The 15,759-nt window shown below is 42.5% G+C and overlaps 1 protein-coding gene across 2 annotated transcripts in view; it reads left to right on the top strand.

Annotated features, from left to right (window-relative positions):
* Positions 1-677: 677 nt before the first annotated feature.
* Positions 678-15,759, top strand: part of cdh11 (cadherin 11, type 2, OB-cadherin (osteoblast)) — a 78,197-nt gene continuing 63,115 nt past the window's right edge. Inside the window, exon 1 of one of the 2 annotated variants that reach the window (XM_029520513.1) lies at positions 678-1,161. The gene's annotated coding sequence lies outside the window, so the exon portion shown is untranslated. The remainder of the gene's footprint in view (positions 1,162-15,759) is intronic. The other variant, XM_029520514.1, reaches the window with a different exon arrangement.

The following is a 15,759-nucleotide window of genomic DNA, read 5'->3' as shown; positions in this document are numbered from 1 at the left end:
TCCCCTCTCACTCTGTTCCTCTGCTCTCACTGGCTGATGGGGAAATTCTAAATCTGCCCAAGGAACAGTTGGAAGCTGCTCTCAACCAATAGCGAAGGAGCAACTGTTGCATTCATTTACAACCCCCCAAACCCCCACCCCACCCACCGCAGGGCTTCCTCTGCTGCAGCCTTCCAGGCTGGATTTTGATATAAAACATCTTGGCAGTGTTGCAAAGGAGAGGAAATAACGTACTACAGAGATTTCCTCTAGTCTCACTCAATACAACTGCTCCTTACAAAAACTATCAGACACATCTGCATGAATGAAAATGTTGTTTGTTTTTGAGCCAATAGTCTCACAACAGATCCCTTCAAGTTGAAAGTAATTCATTCCTCTGACCTGTTGTGCTTGGATTTGTCTTGTGGTGCCTCAGCAGATCCCTGCTGTCCTGCAGCACGCTGTTTAAATTGAATCCTAATAATACAAACACAATATGGCCACCACAGTCAGGCCTAGAAAGTGAGAAGAGAAAGTGAGAAGACAGAGGGGGTTACTCTAGTTTCCAACGCCCTCCATCGGTAGCGACATCTCTCTCTTTCTCTGTCTCTCTCCCTCTCTCTCTTCCCCCCACCTCTCTCTCTCTCTCTCTCTGCTGCGCTACAGATCAGTTCCCCTCACACCGTTTCCGAGGCTCTTGGAGGGAGGACGGATAAACGGCGCCGACGGTACCGGATTCATAACCGAAGGAGGGAGGAATGCTACGGTGATTTCCCTCTTTTCTCTCCCGATACGCACCTCCCTCTCCCCACCACCGCTCATCACTTCACTTTAGGAACCTTGTCAAGACGCACCACTGCTCAGTTTATCATTTTACCATCCTTAGTTTTTTTTAATCCCCAGCTCCATTGGTTTGGCATATTTTCCTCTGCGCACCGGCGGATAAAAAGAACAGAACTGAACAGAACCAGAGCAGTTTTTTTTCTTTTTTTTCAAAATCCCGCTCTGATCCAAGCGCACACTAAAAAAGACAAAGTGGGGTTTTGATCAGGGGATGTGTCGGACATCAGATGTAAGAAGCAATACTAGTTGAGAGAAGTAAGCGTTTTTCCCCTGGCTTGTATGCATTGGAGAAAATTTCCTCAAACGGACGGGCTGCGCACGGAGTCTCCTACCTCCAAGGTAAGGACCCGCACGAGTTTAAACACCCGGACCTGGCCGGTGTCACCCCAGCACAGTCCCGCTCACCCGCATCTCCTCCCGGCGAATCCTCCTCTCCGCGCGTCTCTCTTTCTCCTGAGCGTAAAAACGGGCGGCAGCGAGCGGAACGAAGTGGCTCGGCTCTCGGGATGCTGGGGGAGATTCGGGTTCGTCTCCGGATGAGTCCAAACACCGGATTGTCACACAATCACGGCATATATATGTGGGGCAAAAAGTTCACTGTGAGAAGATGCAGCACTTGGTTATGTGCGGCCAAATGAGGAGTACGCTGCTCAAAGCCCCCTCGGAGCCGTTGCGCATAAGAGGTGGCAACAGAATATGGAGGCTTCTGTGTGTTTTTGTGTTACTGGCTGTGTCAGTGCACACTTTCTTCGGTCCTAGGGGACCATTGCTGGATGACGGTTGCATCTGTGCGGTTTCCTCACAAACACGGCCAGTAATTTTCAGCCCCTCAGCGCAGTCTCTCTCCAGATTTTGGCGACCGTTTGACGTGAGCTTCTGCGAGTGTGTGCCTGAGAGACAGAGAGAGTGTGCGCGTGTGTGCGTGTATGTATGTATGTATATATGTATGTGTGTGTGTGTGTGAGAGAGAGAGAGAGAGAGAGAGAGAGAGAGTCTGGCCACGTATAGTGGCTAATCGCGGTGCTGGCTCCACTTGGCTGTCTCTGTCAGCGGCTCCGCGTAACGGCGACGCACAACTTTTCTTTGGATCACCGTCACAGCAGGTTTAGTGCGTGTGTGTGTTCACCATTGAAATCACATTATGTACTAGGATTAATAATTTAGTCAACCCTTTCAGCAAATCCAAAGATGCGACCAGTTATTTATTTATTTATTTAAATCTTTTTTTATTTTTATTTTGTGTGTGTGTGTGTGTGTGTGTGTGTGTGTGTGTGTGTGTGTGTGTTGGGGGGGGGGGGGGGGGGGGGGGGGGGGGGGGGGTTGGTGTCATTCTGACAATCAAGCCGAAGCGATATTTTACCTGACTTTCTATCTCCCGTTCAGTCATCATAGCTGAGCCGCTCAGCCACAACCACCCTCTCTCTCCCTGCTGCCTCCCTTCCTGCCTTTTCCAAACACCGCTCTCCGCAGCAGGCGTTATAGCTTTGTGGAATTAGATCTCGAGATGTGGAGCCCTCCAGACTCCGCCGACTTTAGTATTCAGTCCATCTGAATACTTCAAGCTGGAGCTGCGTCCTTGCCCTTTTCCGGGAGCGCCGGTGAAACTGCATTAAAATTTTCGCACAGCTCACTTGCCCTTAGGCTCATTCAAGCTCATTCTGCACTCAATTAGGCCCGTGCGTTTTGGCTTATCGCCCCTGTAGGGCCCCATTAGATCATTTTTAATCGTTTCACAGACATCTAGTGGAACCTGGTGAAAATGTTCTCTTGCTGTATGAAGTCTGTGCGCGCTGCTCTGATGTCTGTAATTATGTGCGGCGGAGCACTGGGCCGCTGCTTTAGTCATTTTCAGTGGAGAGTAAGTGAAATATTGGTGTATAATTTGGGGAGCTGCAATTCCACTGCGTTCTCAGTGGGGGAGCTGAGTGGGGAGGGGGGGCGTAGACTCTAGGGCTGTACAGTCTTTGGTATTCATTGCACAGCTCAAGATTGCTACTCTCAAGCAGGCAATAATCTCTCTCCCTCTCTCTCCTCTGTCTCCCACACTGTTGCGCTATGAAACCCCCCTCCCTTCCCCTAGAAACTCCTCTACCTCTCATTCCCTTTTGCATTTCATCTCCCCTCTTTTCTCCCCGGGCCCTTTCATTGCTCCTCATCCCACTCTCCCCGACTCTCTGCACTCTTTTGTCTTGTGGGAGCCATTGAGAAAATTATTTGCTGTTGTATTTTATTCGATAGGGGGTTCTTACCGGCCAGGCTCTGCTGGTACTCAGAGCTGTTTCTTGAGGTGCTGTTTCATAGAAAAAGTCTGAAGCCACCAAAAAGATGCACACAGAGGTCATTTTCACACTAAAAGAAAGGGTTTGCAACCACTGTTACATTCCCACAGGCAAAAAGTCTTGACAATGGAAGTTTCCAGTGCTGCAACAATGTTGTGGTTTTCGTCCATATTTCCGTACTTTTCAGACAGCATTTTCCTGCATGTTTCTGCCCTCTGGCATTTTACTCATTAGCCTAAAGGCTAGTCGACAGAAAAGAAAGCTGAATTTTACTTTTTTTTCTTTTTTTGTTATTCTGAGAGTTTACATATTGTGGTTCAGTGACCACATCACACGGGAAGAATCACCATATATTTATTTTTATTTATTTATTTTTTGAAGCGATTCAGAATTGAATCGCTCCTTATTCCATTTGGTCTAAGACTGGGTTTAACATCACAGCTTTCTCATTGGCATGCCACAAAAGGATTTATGTAAATAGACCCAAAGTATCGCCTGATTTGTCCTTATGCGCGTTTGTTTAATTCCCTAATTAATTCTTCAGCTCTATAGCATATCAGTCACATAGTTATTCACACTGAGTAGGGGAGAGGAAAAGCAGGAGAAAATGAGGGTGAGAGGATGTGTTCTGCAGAGGAGACGTGGTGGAAAGAAACAACAGGGTGTGCAGTTGGAGGAGCGGTGCTTAGGAGAGGAGAGCATGACTTCTATCAGGATGAGGGGGTGCAGGGCAGCATGACTTCCATCGGCAGCGGATTTGGTCTCGCTTCTCATGAGAGCCACTGCTGTCTGAGCTGAAATAAGACCTGCAGCATGCCTTCATTTTGCTATCACAGGAACCAACATGGCTCCCTTTCCAGTTCCCGCAAAAGTGTGGTTTTATGTCTGGGAAAGTGATTGTATACTTTAAAAGCAGGACAGAAGTGCAGAATTCCCTTGTAGCAGTACGTCTTTGTGCTATTTAGGGTGAGCCGCATAAAGAAAAACCTGGCTTGGATGACAGATGAAAGCAGGGTGGGTGAGGTATCAGATTTTTCACTGATGGTTAGCCAAAAAATTAACTCAGAAACTGACACAGAAACGTCGGCAGATTTGTTGTATTCGCTAAAGCTGCTCCAGGACCAGGCAATGGAAGAATCCTTGTTTGTGGCTTTGTTTCTTACAATACGTAAAAATACAATGAAATGTGTGAGTGAATATGTGAGAGCAGCCAGCAGGGAGAAATATACTCTGATCATCTATTGATTTCAGTTATTTTCTAAATGGTCGGACAATGAAGACAAAACAAAAACCATAATCAAGTGAGAGATGCATTTTTTTTATGGGATAATGTGATGAGTTTTACCCAAGAAGCTGACTTTGAATGGCCACGAGCCACATCTAAAGATTTTGTGAGGAGTGGTGCTGATTTTCCCACACTATTAAAATGCATAGTATTAGATTTACAGAAGGCAACCGAGTGCTGATGTAGCTCACGAGGGAGGCAGTTAGATAAAGGGATTAATTTATTACACTGTAATCGTTATATTCATATTTAATTAAGCACCAGCTGCTCATTCTCATAAGTCGTGGTATTGTAAACTAGTTTCTTCCAAACAGTAAAGGGAGGGCAAAAGAGGCTGGAAAGAGACAGAAAGCGGGAGATGTCACTGCAGACAGGAAGACAGACTTGAAAAAGAAAAGCAAAAGAAACACGAAAAGGGGAACCGATGAGAGGTAAAGAGCTTTTCTACATGACGACAGAGGGAGCTGTTGGGCTTTGCTGCAGAAACAACTGCTCTGCTCTGCTCATTTTTTCTCCATTCTGCTCTTTCTAATTCTTTCCAAATCACAGTTTTCCCCTCTCCCTCCCTCCGTCGCTTCTCTCTCTCTCACAAGGACTCTGAAGCAGAAATATGGAGAGGTAGTTAGGCTCCCCAGGGATGCCAGATTCAATCTACACGCCCCCAAACATACACACACAGATGCAGACACGCACACACACACATACACAGTCTAGTCTGGATAAGTATGTCCACTGTGACTGGCTTCTGTTACCTTCAGATTTGCATTACCTCCTGGAGAGAGGGGAGATGGAGGGCAGGAGACCATACAGGAGGGGAGCAGCAGTAAAGAAGGAGTGGCATGTTGAAAGGGGAGTGCACTTAGCTTCTCTGCTTTGCCTCTGCACTATTTTTTGACTGTGTGACTCGCTCTTCAGGAGAGGTGTGATATAAAGTGGAGACAGTGTAGCTGACAACTAGTTACATTTCAGCCTGCTCTCTCTATTTTAACACCGCAACAGTTTTTCTTTTCATCTTCAGCCACCTTTTTCACGGGCTAGTCAAGACAGGGATGTTGTGCCTTTTATCCCACCTGTACTTTCTGCATCAAGATTTGTTGGTGGTGGTGGGGGGGTAAAACGCCATGCCGTCTAAAATCACAAGAAGAGGGGTGAAAAGATGCATTGGGTTTATTGCAAACAAGGTGGCCGAATAAAAGGGCAATACAACAGGATCTCTGTCTGAAGGGGGCTTTTGTTTACCTGTCCTTCTCTCCCTGTCTATTCAAGACAACATAATGGGAAGTAAGGTAGCTGTTATAGTGATTTATTATTTCCTGTGGCAGTGTGATGGGATTATAACTCTAATCTCCGGTCTCTACCAGATGAAATGACAGAGTCGGTAATTAGTGTTTTTGACCTCTAATCCCTTTACTTGCCCTTTAGAGAGGGAAAAAAAGACAGTGGCTGATTTGTCTGCATTTAACGGAGGGGGGGGTGGAGAAATGTTTTCCTGCGTGAGAGGAGGTTTTAGACAGCACAGGTGGTTCACTGTTGTTGACACAGTTTCCTGGCAATGTAATGGCCCAGGTTCAGTTTTCTCTAAGCGTCGGGTTTGTGTGTGAGTTATCTTTGCTCATGTGTTTTTAATTAGTCCTGGAGTGTTTGACTGCGCCGTGACATGAAAGTTAGAGTGTAGCCACTGGAGATGGTAAATCACAGCAAGTTCAACACCTGACAAACGTAAATGAAAAGGCATATATCGTCACTGCCAACAGTACAATTGTTCTTTTAATCTAAATGTAACTGCAGGCTGGTACTTTAAAGTAATTTTTCGCTTTGCAAACTTATTTATTGGAAGCCTTTAACAACTCAACAGCTGGAAACAGTGTTACTGGTATATTTGAGTCCATACTAGTTTGTTACATTCTAGTCTGTTAGACATTTCAATGTCTCCCAACATTTCTCTGTCCATCTGTCTCGGTTGATGGTGTTTTCCACCCTTCATCACAATACATGCTGAGAATGAGACATTAAGTTGAAGTCAGCAACAAAATAACTTTTCATGTTTGGGCACAGAAACAAACCAGAAGCCAGATGATTCATGAATATGTCCCCTGCTTTCATTGTTTTATGAGCAAAGTCGCACTGAAGTCATTTAAGCTGCACAGGTTTAAGCTCTGTGGATACATAAAAAGACTCAGAGACATGAACCAATGCCAAGAATAATAATAGAAAACAGCAAGGGCACCACTTAGAGCTATTAAACAAAAACAAGTGGGCTCCACAAACACTTCAGCATCAATTAATTCTTGACTTTAAAAACTGATTTACTTTTGATGGCCATTCATCCTGCAAACGTAATGCCAGATGCTGCGGCTGAAATGTGTTGCTTTTTAAAATGAAAGCTTTGCCAGTTGTTCTCCTGGAGTAGTTCTATGCTGCTCTTCAGTTTGTGTGACCTTTTTGTCACAAACGCGAGCGTACGAGGAGCGCATGTGGATTTACGGCCTGACGATGACACTGTGATGTAAATGTGATCGCAGTGGAGTCTGGATCATTGCTGATTCAGGATTAATGAGTGATTTCATCGATATCAATATTGATGATCAGAATACAGCGTTGACAGTGCTATTGATAGGATTAGAATTAGAATTGATTGCTCCAGATAGAGTGATATTGATCAGAGAACTTCATGTTTTTGTGGGAGTGTGTGTGCCCGGCCAAAGCTTTTCAGTTCCATAAACGCAAGGCATGCTTTTATGTCAAAGGAAATGGACTGTTAATGTGATTTTGCAGGTATTAAGTGCATATTTTTATATGTGCATGTGTGCTTGTCAGACAGGACGCATATTTGTGTAATTCAGGGAAATTTGTCTTCTGCGACAGTTGTTAGGTGCAGTCTGGTGATTTGTGGTCTCATGACACCGGTCACACAGGAAAAAGAAAGGAGAGGCTGTTTTACAACAGTCGACTTTAACTGCATTTCTGCTTTAGTAGACAGTATTCAGGAGGGAGAGAGGCTGAACAACAGTGAAGTGGAGGAGGAGAGAGAAAATCAAGCGCAATGGAATGAAGGTCAAGAACTAAGTTCGTTTCACACAAGAGTTGGAGTTGATTTACTTTGCATTCTTGCACAAGTTTAGCACAAAAATGACCGGGTTTGGGGTCATTTAGGATTTTTCCTTTTTCCTTTTGCTTGAATATCAATTAATAATTCACAGCTGAAAAGACTGCTAGTCTGACAGCTTTTGTCTGAGGTACAGAAGAGTCAGTGAGAGAGAAAGGAAGTAGGAAAGAGGGGATAGTAGCTGCATGCGGGTCAAGGGGAGATTTAATGAGTCATTTGCTTCTTATTATTCAGGATAATAATTAACTGTGTGTGTGTGTGTGTGTGTGTAAGTGTCTTTTTGGAGCCACCACTCAAACGGTCAATCAACTGTCTCACCTCACTTACTCTCTGTCTTTCTGCAATCTTTGGCCTGCCGTCCTCTTTCCCATTCCTCTCTCTAATTCATATTAGGATTGATTATTATTATAATTGATTATCACCTTCATTAGAATCACACTAATCATTCATATTTTGTTTGATAAATAACCAATTAATACCACGCGGATGATATTTCCTCCCAGTCAATCGGCTATTGTCTTATCTGTTCCTCTTTCCTCCTCTCAGTCACCTTCATCCGTCTCGCCCCCACTATCGTTTCTTGCCAGTTTCTGCCTCATGCACATTAACACACACGCACACACAGGTTTTAGTGCGCATTTGCAGACGGTGTTCTCGATTTCCATAATTAACATAGTTATGTTAATTGTAGTGCGTTAATTTTGCTGATGAAACACATTTGTAAAGGTGAACTCCGACAGACAGCTATGGCCTCAAGTTTCAATGTGTGTGTGTGCGTGAGAGGGATTATTTTTGTGTGTGTATATGCACAAAATTATACTGCATGTGTGAATATTCGTTTTCTTGTGTGCCTGTGTCTGTGTGAGTTTGGTTTATGTGTGTGTATGTGTGTTGTGTGCATGTTAGCAGGCTGTCAAATCTGTTCCAAACAGGTGTGTATCGCCTGCTAACAGAATTTATTTTACATCACGTGTTAACACACACACACACACACAGATGCCAAAACCAGGAGCTGAGCGCTCTGCAAACTCTGAAAAACGCACACACTCACACATGCACACACACGGCCTTAGTGCACAGCCAGCCAAACACAAATATGGCATGAAGCTTATCTGATTATGAACAGGGTTAGGTAGAGGACTCTGCATCATAGGGGTGGATGAAGAGATATGTAGATAAACAGAGTGATAAATAGCTGAACTGAAGAAGTGGCATCCTGGTGGCTAATAGCCATGTAACTGTGACCCTGTCTGCCCAAGAACATTTTTCATACATCCTTCCCAGCACATTTTTCTTTAGATTTGCCACACTTTAGATCTACATCAAAGTGGGAGAGACTACTGTTAAAGAATAGCCGAGCAACCGCTAAAACTCATGGCTTGGTGGAAGTTGTTATATTATGTGCGGTGTCCCCAGTTGTGGTAAGAAGTGGTGCTCCAGCGCCAATCGGTATAAACCTCTCTGGTAATTAGCATTCTAATTAGACATGCTATTGTCTCCACTTTTTACCTCGCTACATTATTTATGGCGTTATCTGTCGTGTCTATGAAATCCCATTGTGTTGCGTTTCATTTCCTCGCTCCTGGAAGTGATTGCTTTGTCACCATCAGTGTGTTCTGTAATTCTCTCCAATGGAGACACTTATGGCGAAGCGTTTGGACTGGTTTACCGTTACACTCATTTTGCATGTTGAATTATTTTAAGCAATGACACAAAATTCGTGTCACTGCAACAGATTTCCCAAGCAGGAGAATGGCCGTTTATTAGATCCATTGGTGTATGGAGTAGGTCATCAGACTGACTAAGAGCAGTAAAAGCTCAATTCATTAACTTACACCGTGGAATGTTATGGGTGGGAGTCGGGTAATTGGATTTTCAGCCATGATTTACCTGTATTTAATGCAAATGAAAGCCATTGGAAACATGCAATCACAGATCCTGTTTAGACAGCAAGGAGCTCAAACCGGAAGGCGTTAAAAATTCTTACGGTTTATGTCAGTATAACTTGGACACTTATGACTAGCACCTTCTCAGACTCACATATTCTAATGTTTCAAAGTGAGTATCTGCATTTCTAGCACTAACCAGTCAGCAAGGCCTGCTCTTGATGTCAAAGTAACGCTTTGATCAAACTGGGACTTATCTAGTAGTTGTCCTCTCCTGTCTCTTCTTCTCTCATCCTCTCCTTCCCACCATGGCTCCCATTTCCTTGACTTTCCTCCTTGCCTCCCTCCCCTATCGTCTCTTCTAATCTCCCCTCTTTTCTCCTCCTGTCCTCTTCAATATGCCTCTCTTCTTTTCGCCTTTTCTCCCTCTCCTCTGAATTCATCCCAACAGTGCAATAAAAGAATGTTATTTGAAAAAGATCCAAAATAAAAGTACTTTTTTTCTTACTCACAAACATAGATGACATTGATATGAATAGATGCTTTTGTAATATTTTCTATGCACGCCTGATGCTGGCATCCATTCCCCCAAAATGCACATCCTTGCTAATGAGCAGCTTCCTTTAAAACTTTGAACTTTTTGAGTCGTTATTGACTCAACTCTGCGAATATGAAGGTGTGTCAGGAAGATAATGGTGTTTGTCTTCTGTGTACCTTCACACAGAAGATGTCTTGAGTTTATATAACCACACACACACACTTTAAAGCTGTGATGTGATGGCGTTGTGACAGATGACGGCTCCCTCATATACATGCAGATAGGAATAAGCCAACGGTGCACGTGGGAGTCTGACACATAATTCACACACAAAAACACTGTTTTCTGTTCTACAAGACAGAGCATTACTGCAAGCTTGACCTCTTTACCATAATAACCCCCCCCCCCATTTGTCTCCCCCTGTCTCTTACTATTTGTTTGTCAGTGTTTGTTTGCATTTCTTTATTTTTCTCTCTCTCTCCCTCGTTATTACTGTCATTGCCTCCCACACTCCCTTTTTCTGCCCCTCTGACTCCTTTTTCCAATCTTCCTTTCTCTCTGTCCCTTCTCTCTATCCATGCTTCATTGACCGTGACGCTTAAAATTGTGTAATATGATTGAATGTGACTGCTCTTTTTCATTGGACAGTATTAATTTCTCTTTGTTCCCTTCAAATAGCTTGATTCCATGATATTTCTTTGCAGGCTCTCTGCCTCTATCCCCAACATAAGTCAGAGACTTATATAAAACATCTCTTATTATTTTTTTGTTTGTTGTGTCATTTGTCCTCTAAGGTACTGTTAGTATATCTGCTTCTTGCTCTCTTCTCTATCCTTAATCTGTGTCACCATTTCTCATTCTCATTTCACTCTGGTTTTATCTCCCTCTTCCACTGCCTCTTCAGGTTTCAGTTGCAGCTGTGACTGCATTGACCTTTTCAGTGACAAGAGAGGCAATGAATGACAGATATAGCCTCTTCTTGGAGTGGGTAATTGTTATTTCACTGTAGAGGCGCACATGTATATATTAAGAAAGGTGGGAGGAGTCATACAAGGTAGATCATTCACTGTCTACTTCCTCAGACTTGTATTAAAAATAATTAACATGTGAAATTTAAAAAAAGAAACTTCATTATGAGATGCCAGTCGCTTTGTGTTGCAAATACATTTTTTGTCTCATAATGGAAAGTAGTACCATATTGAGCTGATCAGTTAATTTTTTGTTGATGCTTAAAATATTTTAACGACTATAAACAACATAATTTTTATTTAGAGTGCTTATCACCAGATATTGGATATATAGCATATTTCTAATGCACAACAACATTTTCTGTGGCTGTCATTGCTTTTCATATTAAATGTGCAAAGATAATCCGTTGAAGGTTATTTTTAAATCCACTGAAGGAGCAGTAGCTTTGAGCCATTTTCATACATTGTATGTGTTTTCACTGTTTATGTAGAATGACATCAAATTTGTCACAGCCATGTTTATTTTTATTGTGATGTTATGAAAAGCAAGTCCCATCACTGTTATTTATATTCTAGTGGCAAGGTTGAACAACCAAGGTTATGGTTATGTGTGTGTGTGTGTGTGTGTGTCCTTTCCTCTGTCACATACTACTACTAAAGCTGACCATGCAAGATCATTGTGGATTGTGTGTCAGATTGCACATCTCCATTCACCTGATCACGAGCAGCACCAGAACAACAAATAAAAGTCTTTCCACTTAGCCTGTCTGTGTGCGTTTGTTTCACCTAATGGTAAGATATGCAAAGTCACCCCAGGCTTTGTGTGTCTTTGTGTGTGCATGTTTGGGATTCTGAGTCTGTGTGAACACAAGTTTAAGCATCTTATCCAGTGTCCTTATCTTTATGAGAACCAGCTGTCTCTATGAGCACAAAAAGACCTAGGACAACATCCATTGCAGTAAAGACAAAGCTCTACTTTTATATGTGATTCATCTGAGTTATTTTTATTTATTGATTTTTTTTATTTTTTTTTTCACGGTAGATGCATTATGTTGAGTTAAGGTTTGCTGCTGAAGGCTACAGCACGGATCAGGAGTTTTCCAAGTAGATCTTATCTGTGGAAAGCCCTTACAAGTACACTATAAAAACAGAACAAAGATGTATGTATACAAGTGCAGTTATGTGTGCGCATGGGGGCAGGTATAAAGAGGTAAATAGATCATCGCTTGTCTAGACCTTTGACCTTTTCATATCAGAAAATAGCCCTGATGTTTTATTCACAGAGCATGCTAATATTTTATTCAGCAATGCAACGGAACAATCGTTAAGAGTAATTTATAGCAATAAGAGCTGCACGTCACAAGATTTCACTCTCAGGATGAAAAGAAATATGTCAAAGAAAATATCTTGTTGTGACATTAGGAGGTGCAAAAAACTCCTCATTTATGAGAATTTACATGTTGTATTCATCTTTTAGATATAGTATTTATTTGATGCACTTATTCAAAGCAAAGCAAGCCAAGTGGGCAAAAAGCTGCTTGCAGACACTCACTTTTTGTTGACACTGTTGAGTAGTAGTCTAAGATATTTTAAATCTCAATGACAAGCTTCTTTAAGGAGGCTGGAAGTTCTCGCAAAGAGGTTTTGGGCTCCAGAAGGATGTGATGGATCTCCTTAGATCATGAAAAATTAACTATTTCCAAACCAATGCAAACATTTAAACATCAGTTAAATAGAGAAATAATGTTGTGATTTACAGGCATATGATTTATATATGGGTCTTGGGCTATACAGGAAGGCTTGAGAGCCAACGGTGCAGGCTTATTGAAGCATGGGGTTGCTGTTCGTAACAAAGGGCTCTCTGTGTCAACCTGGAGAAAGAAGAGGGGGTACTTGGTTTCAACAACCATGTGGGGGTGAAGGGGGGAGGGCAATTATTATAAAGAACCCAGGGTGTTCATGCATTGGTTTGGAAAACAGAAAATGGAGAGGGAGATGAGAATGGAGGGCAAAGCAGAAGGGATCATTTAGCAGGGGTGGATGTTTTGGCACAATGATCGCTGTGTCCTCCAGCTTCTTAAAAAGTTGAGTGTTTGTTGTTTAGTTTGTGGGTGAGGGGTGGGAGAGGGATATTTAGAGGGGTGATTAGGGTCATTACACATGCATGGTAGGTGTAATGGTCCGAAACACTGCTGATCAATTCCTCCCTCTTACCTCAGTGCCCGCCCCATTCCTGTCAATTCACCATAACCCATTCATCTTCATTGTGCTCATTTCAAATTCAGTCCTTTGACATTTGAAAGAAAGACAACAAACAAAACATCGAGATGCTCAAAAGCGTGTATATTTTCAAGCCAACCCCTCACATACAAATCAATAACATGTTGAAATGAAGCCCTCGACCATTTATTCTACAATGTGTTGTATTTGGATTATAGGCGACAGGATCAAAGTGCAAATCCATTGAGATTTCACAGCAAGAAAAAAAAAAAAAAAAGCCCTCGTAAAAAAAACACAAAATATATTAGCCCCTGTTGGTTTTCCATTTCATTTTAGGTCAACTTCATGGCTGCAGTCCTTATGTTCTCCAGTGTCAGTCCATGCATTTTTGTGAATGTAATATCTCAATAAGATGTTTAGGTAACATCTTCAAATCTAACACCACGTTGTGCACATTTCAAGGAAAAAACTAATAGGATTGTAGTGGTCAAAGGTCAAAGTCACTGCGACCTCAATAGACGCTTAAGTGACGAAACCGTAACCGTATGATGCAATTTAATACAAATGTATAATTTTCCTAATTGCTAGTTTAATATTCAGCACCATGTTAAGGTGTCCAATACTGAACAGCTGTCATGAGAGAGGCGCTCAGTATTAAATATTAATGAAGCTACTAGCTATCCTGAGGCCTTCACTTACAAAGGAATAAAATGTTTGATGACACACTAGCTGCTTTGGAATAAAAACTATCATTGCACTTCATCATCATTATGAATAAAAAGCACTTCAAAGCTATAAAATGGCTTCTTGGGGAATAGATCATGACCTGCCTTTGAGCCTGAATGTTGGGCCTGTAAGGTCCCCCTGGGTTAATGTGAATGTAAACTGTGAGTGTCGGTAACTGGATAAATGGGATGGTGGGGGTGTACATCCAAGGCTGAAGGGTGGTCTTTAAAGGCTTAGTGGCATCTACTAAGGCCTTGTGTTCTGCCCCTTGCCTCCTCAATAGAGCAAAGCTAATCTGGATCTGCTTAGGGGTGCTTCTTTCGTCTCATGGGCGACTGTCTCCATCCCTCCGTCTGTCTCTTTTTCTCTCTCTTTTCCGTCCCAACTTAGGCATCTCACTGTCTCGCTCAAGGACACGCTTGCTGATGCACATTTATTTCAGAGAAAAAAAAAAGAGGTGACCTTTCAGCTAGATATTTGTCCACTTGAAGCAAGCCTGCTGCCAGTATCTCCATGTCAGTGATCTCCATGCAACTCCATTTATCTGAATGTAACCTAAGTGCCTAAGTGTCTCTACATTTTTTTTTTCCAATGCAACAAAGCCAAAGCGTGTTTCCTTGAAATTATACCTTCTTTTAAGTGTTTCCACTTGAATTGAGTATAGGTTAATCTAAACAAATACATTTTGTGTCTCCATCTCACTATCTCTTTTTTTCAGCAAACTCACTGGCTCCCAAGGGTCATGGTGTCAGCTGTTGGACAGTGGGACAGCTGTATCCAGATCAGTCAAAGACCTACAAACCCCCAGGGGTGGGATTAAGCCAATTAGTAGCTGTCAGTCACTGTGACATATCATGGACAGCTAGATCGATACTTGGAGGGATGGGTGAGAGAGAAGGTGGGACAAATAGATGGAGGCTGACAGTGAGAAAGAATTGGCAACAAAGACAGATTGAGCAGCAAGTGTGGCAAGAATAAAGGATAAAAAATATGGTTAAAAAAAAAAGACGAATGGTTGAAGTGGAAAAGGAAGAGAACACACATGGGCAAAGATCACGTACTGATAAACGGATGCAGGAAATTTCACTTTGCCAAACCAATGCTGAATGACTTTTTTCCAGCTTGAACTGATGATTCTGAAAAAAAAAGAGAGATGTTAAAATACAGCATAAGTCAGTTCTTGTCATGACATAGTGGCTATGAAGTACTGTGAAGGAATAAAATAGTCCGGAGAAATGCAAAAGTGAAAGAAAAAAAATTGACTCGGAAGGGGAAAATGCGCCCTTCACTCTCTTCCCCATTTCACTTTCGTGATCGTCTTTCTCTGTCTCCCATCTGTTTCGTATTTGTGCACATGTGGGTGTAGGTTCTCTATCTCAAAGACTCTAGCAGGAGGAAAAAAATGTCTATCAGGGTTGGGCACATCAGAAGATCCCATCTCCAACTGACAGCTGAGAGTGGGGGAAAAAACCCCAGCAGAATCAATAGGCCTCAGAGAGAATGGCATTGGGGGCGCAGGAGGAGGATGTTGGAGACTTTGGAGCGAAGGGAAGAAAGAAACGATGCAGAAAAAAGGGAGGAAATGAGAAAAACGAAGGGGGGATGGGGGACAAATGGTAAATAAAGAAACACGTCACCAATTCCAAGTAAGCAAGATAGATAGGGTTGGAAAAAGATGTGAAAGCTGCAATAAAGTCTGAAGTCACTTAAACTTAAGACTGCAAAAATAACAAAAGATTGAATAGTAAGAAGGGTTTGACATTGAGTAGAGTGGAAAGGGAAGGATGAAGAGTTTAAAAAAACGGAACATCTGGCATATCCAGATTATTAGGAAATATTTGGGAATGAATATGTCTCCAATAGCCAAAAGCTACTGTTCCTTTTAATGATTTTTGAGATGCTTGAGCTGATAGGGAACGTATGCAGAGC

The sequence above is a fragment of the Echeneis naucrates genome, chromosome 15 (assembly GCF_900963305.1).
Source record: "Echeneis naucrates chromosome 15, fEcheNa1.1, whole genome shotgun sequence".
Taxonomy (NCBI): Eukaryota; Metazoa; Chordata; class Actinopteri; order Carangiformes; family Echeneidae; genus Echeneis; species Echeneis naucrates.
The sequence above is the reverse complement of the archived record's forward strand: the minus strand, read 5'-3'. Positions and strand labels throughout refer to the sequence as shown.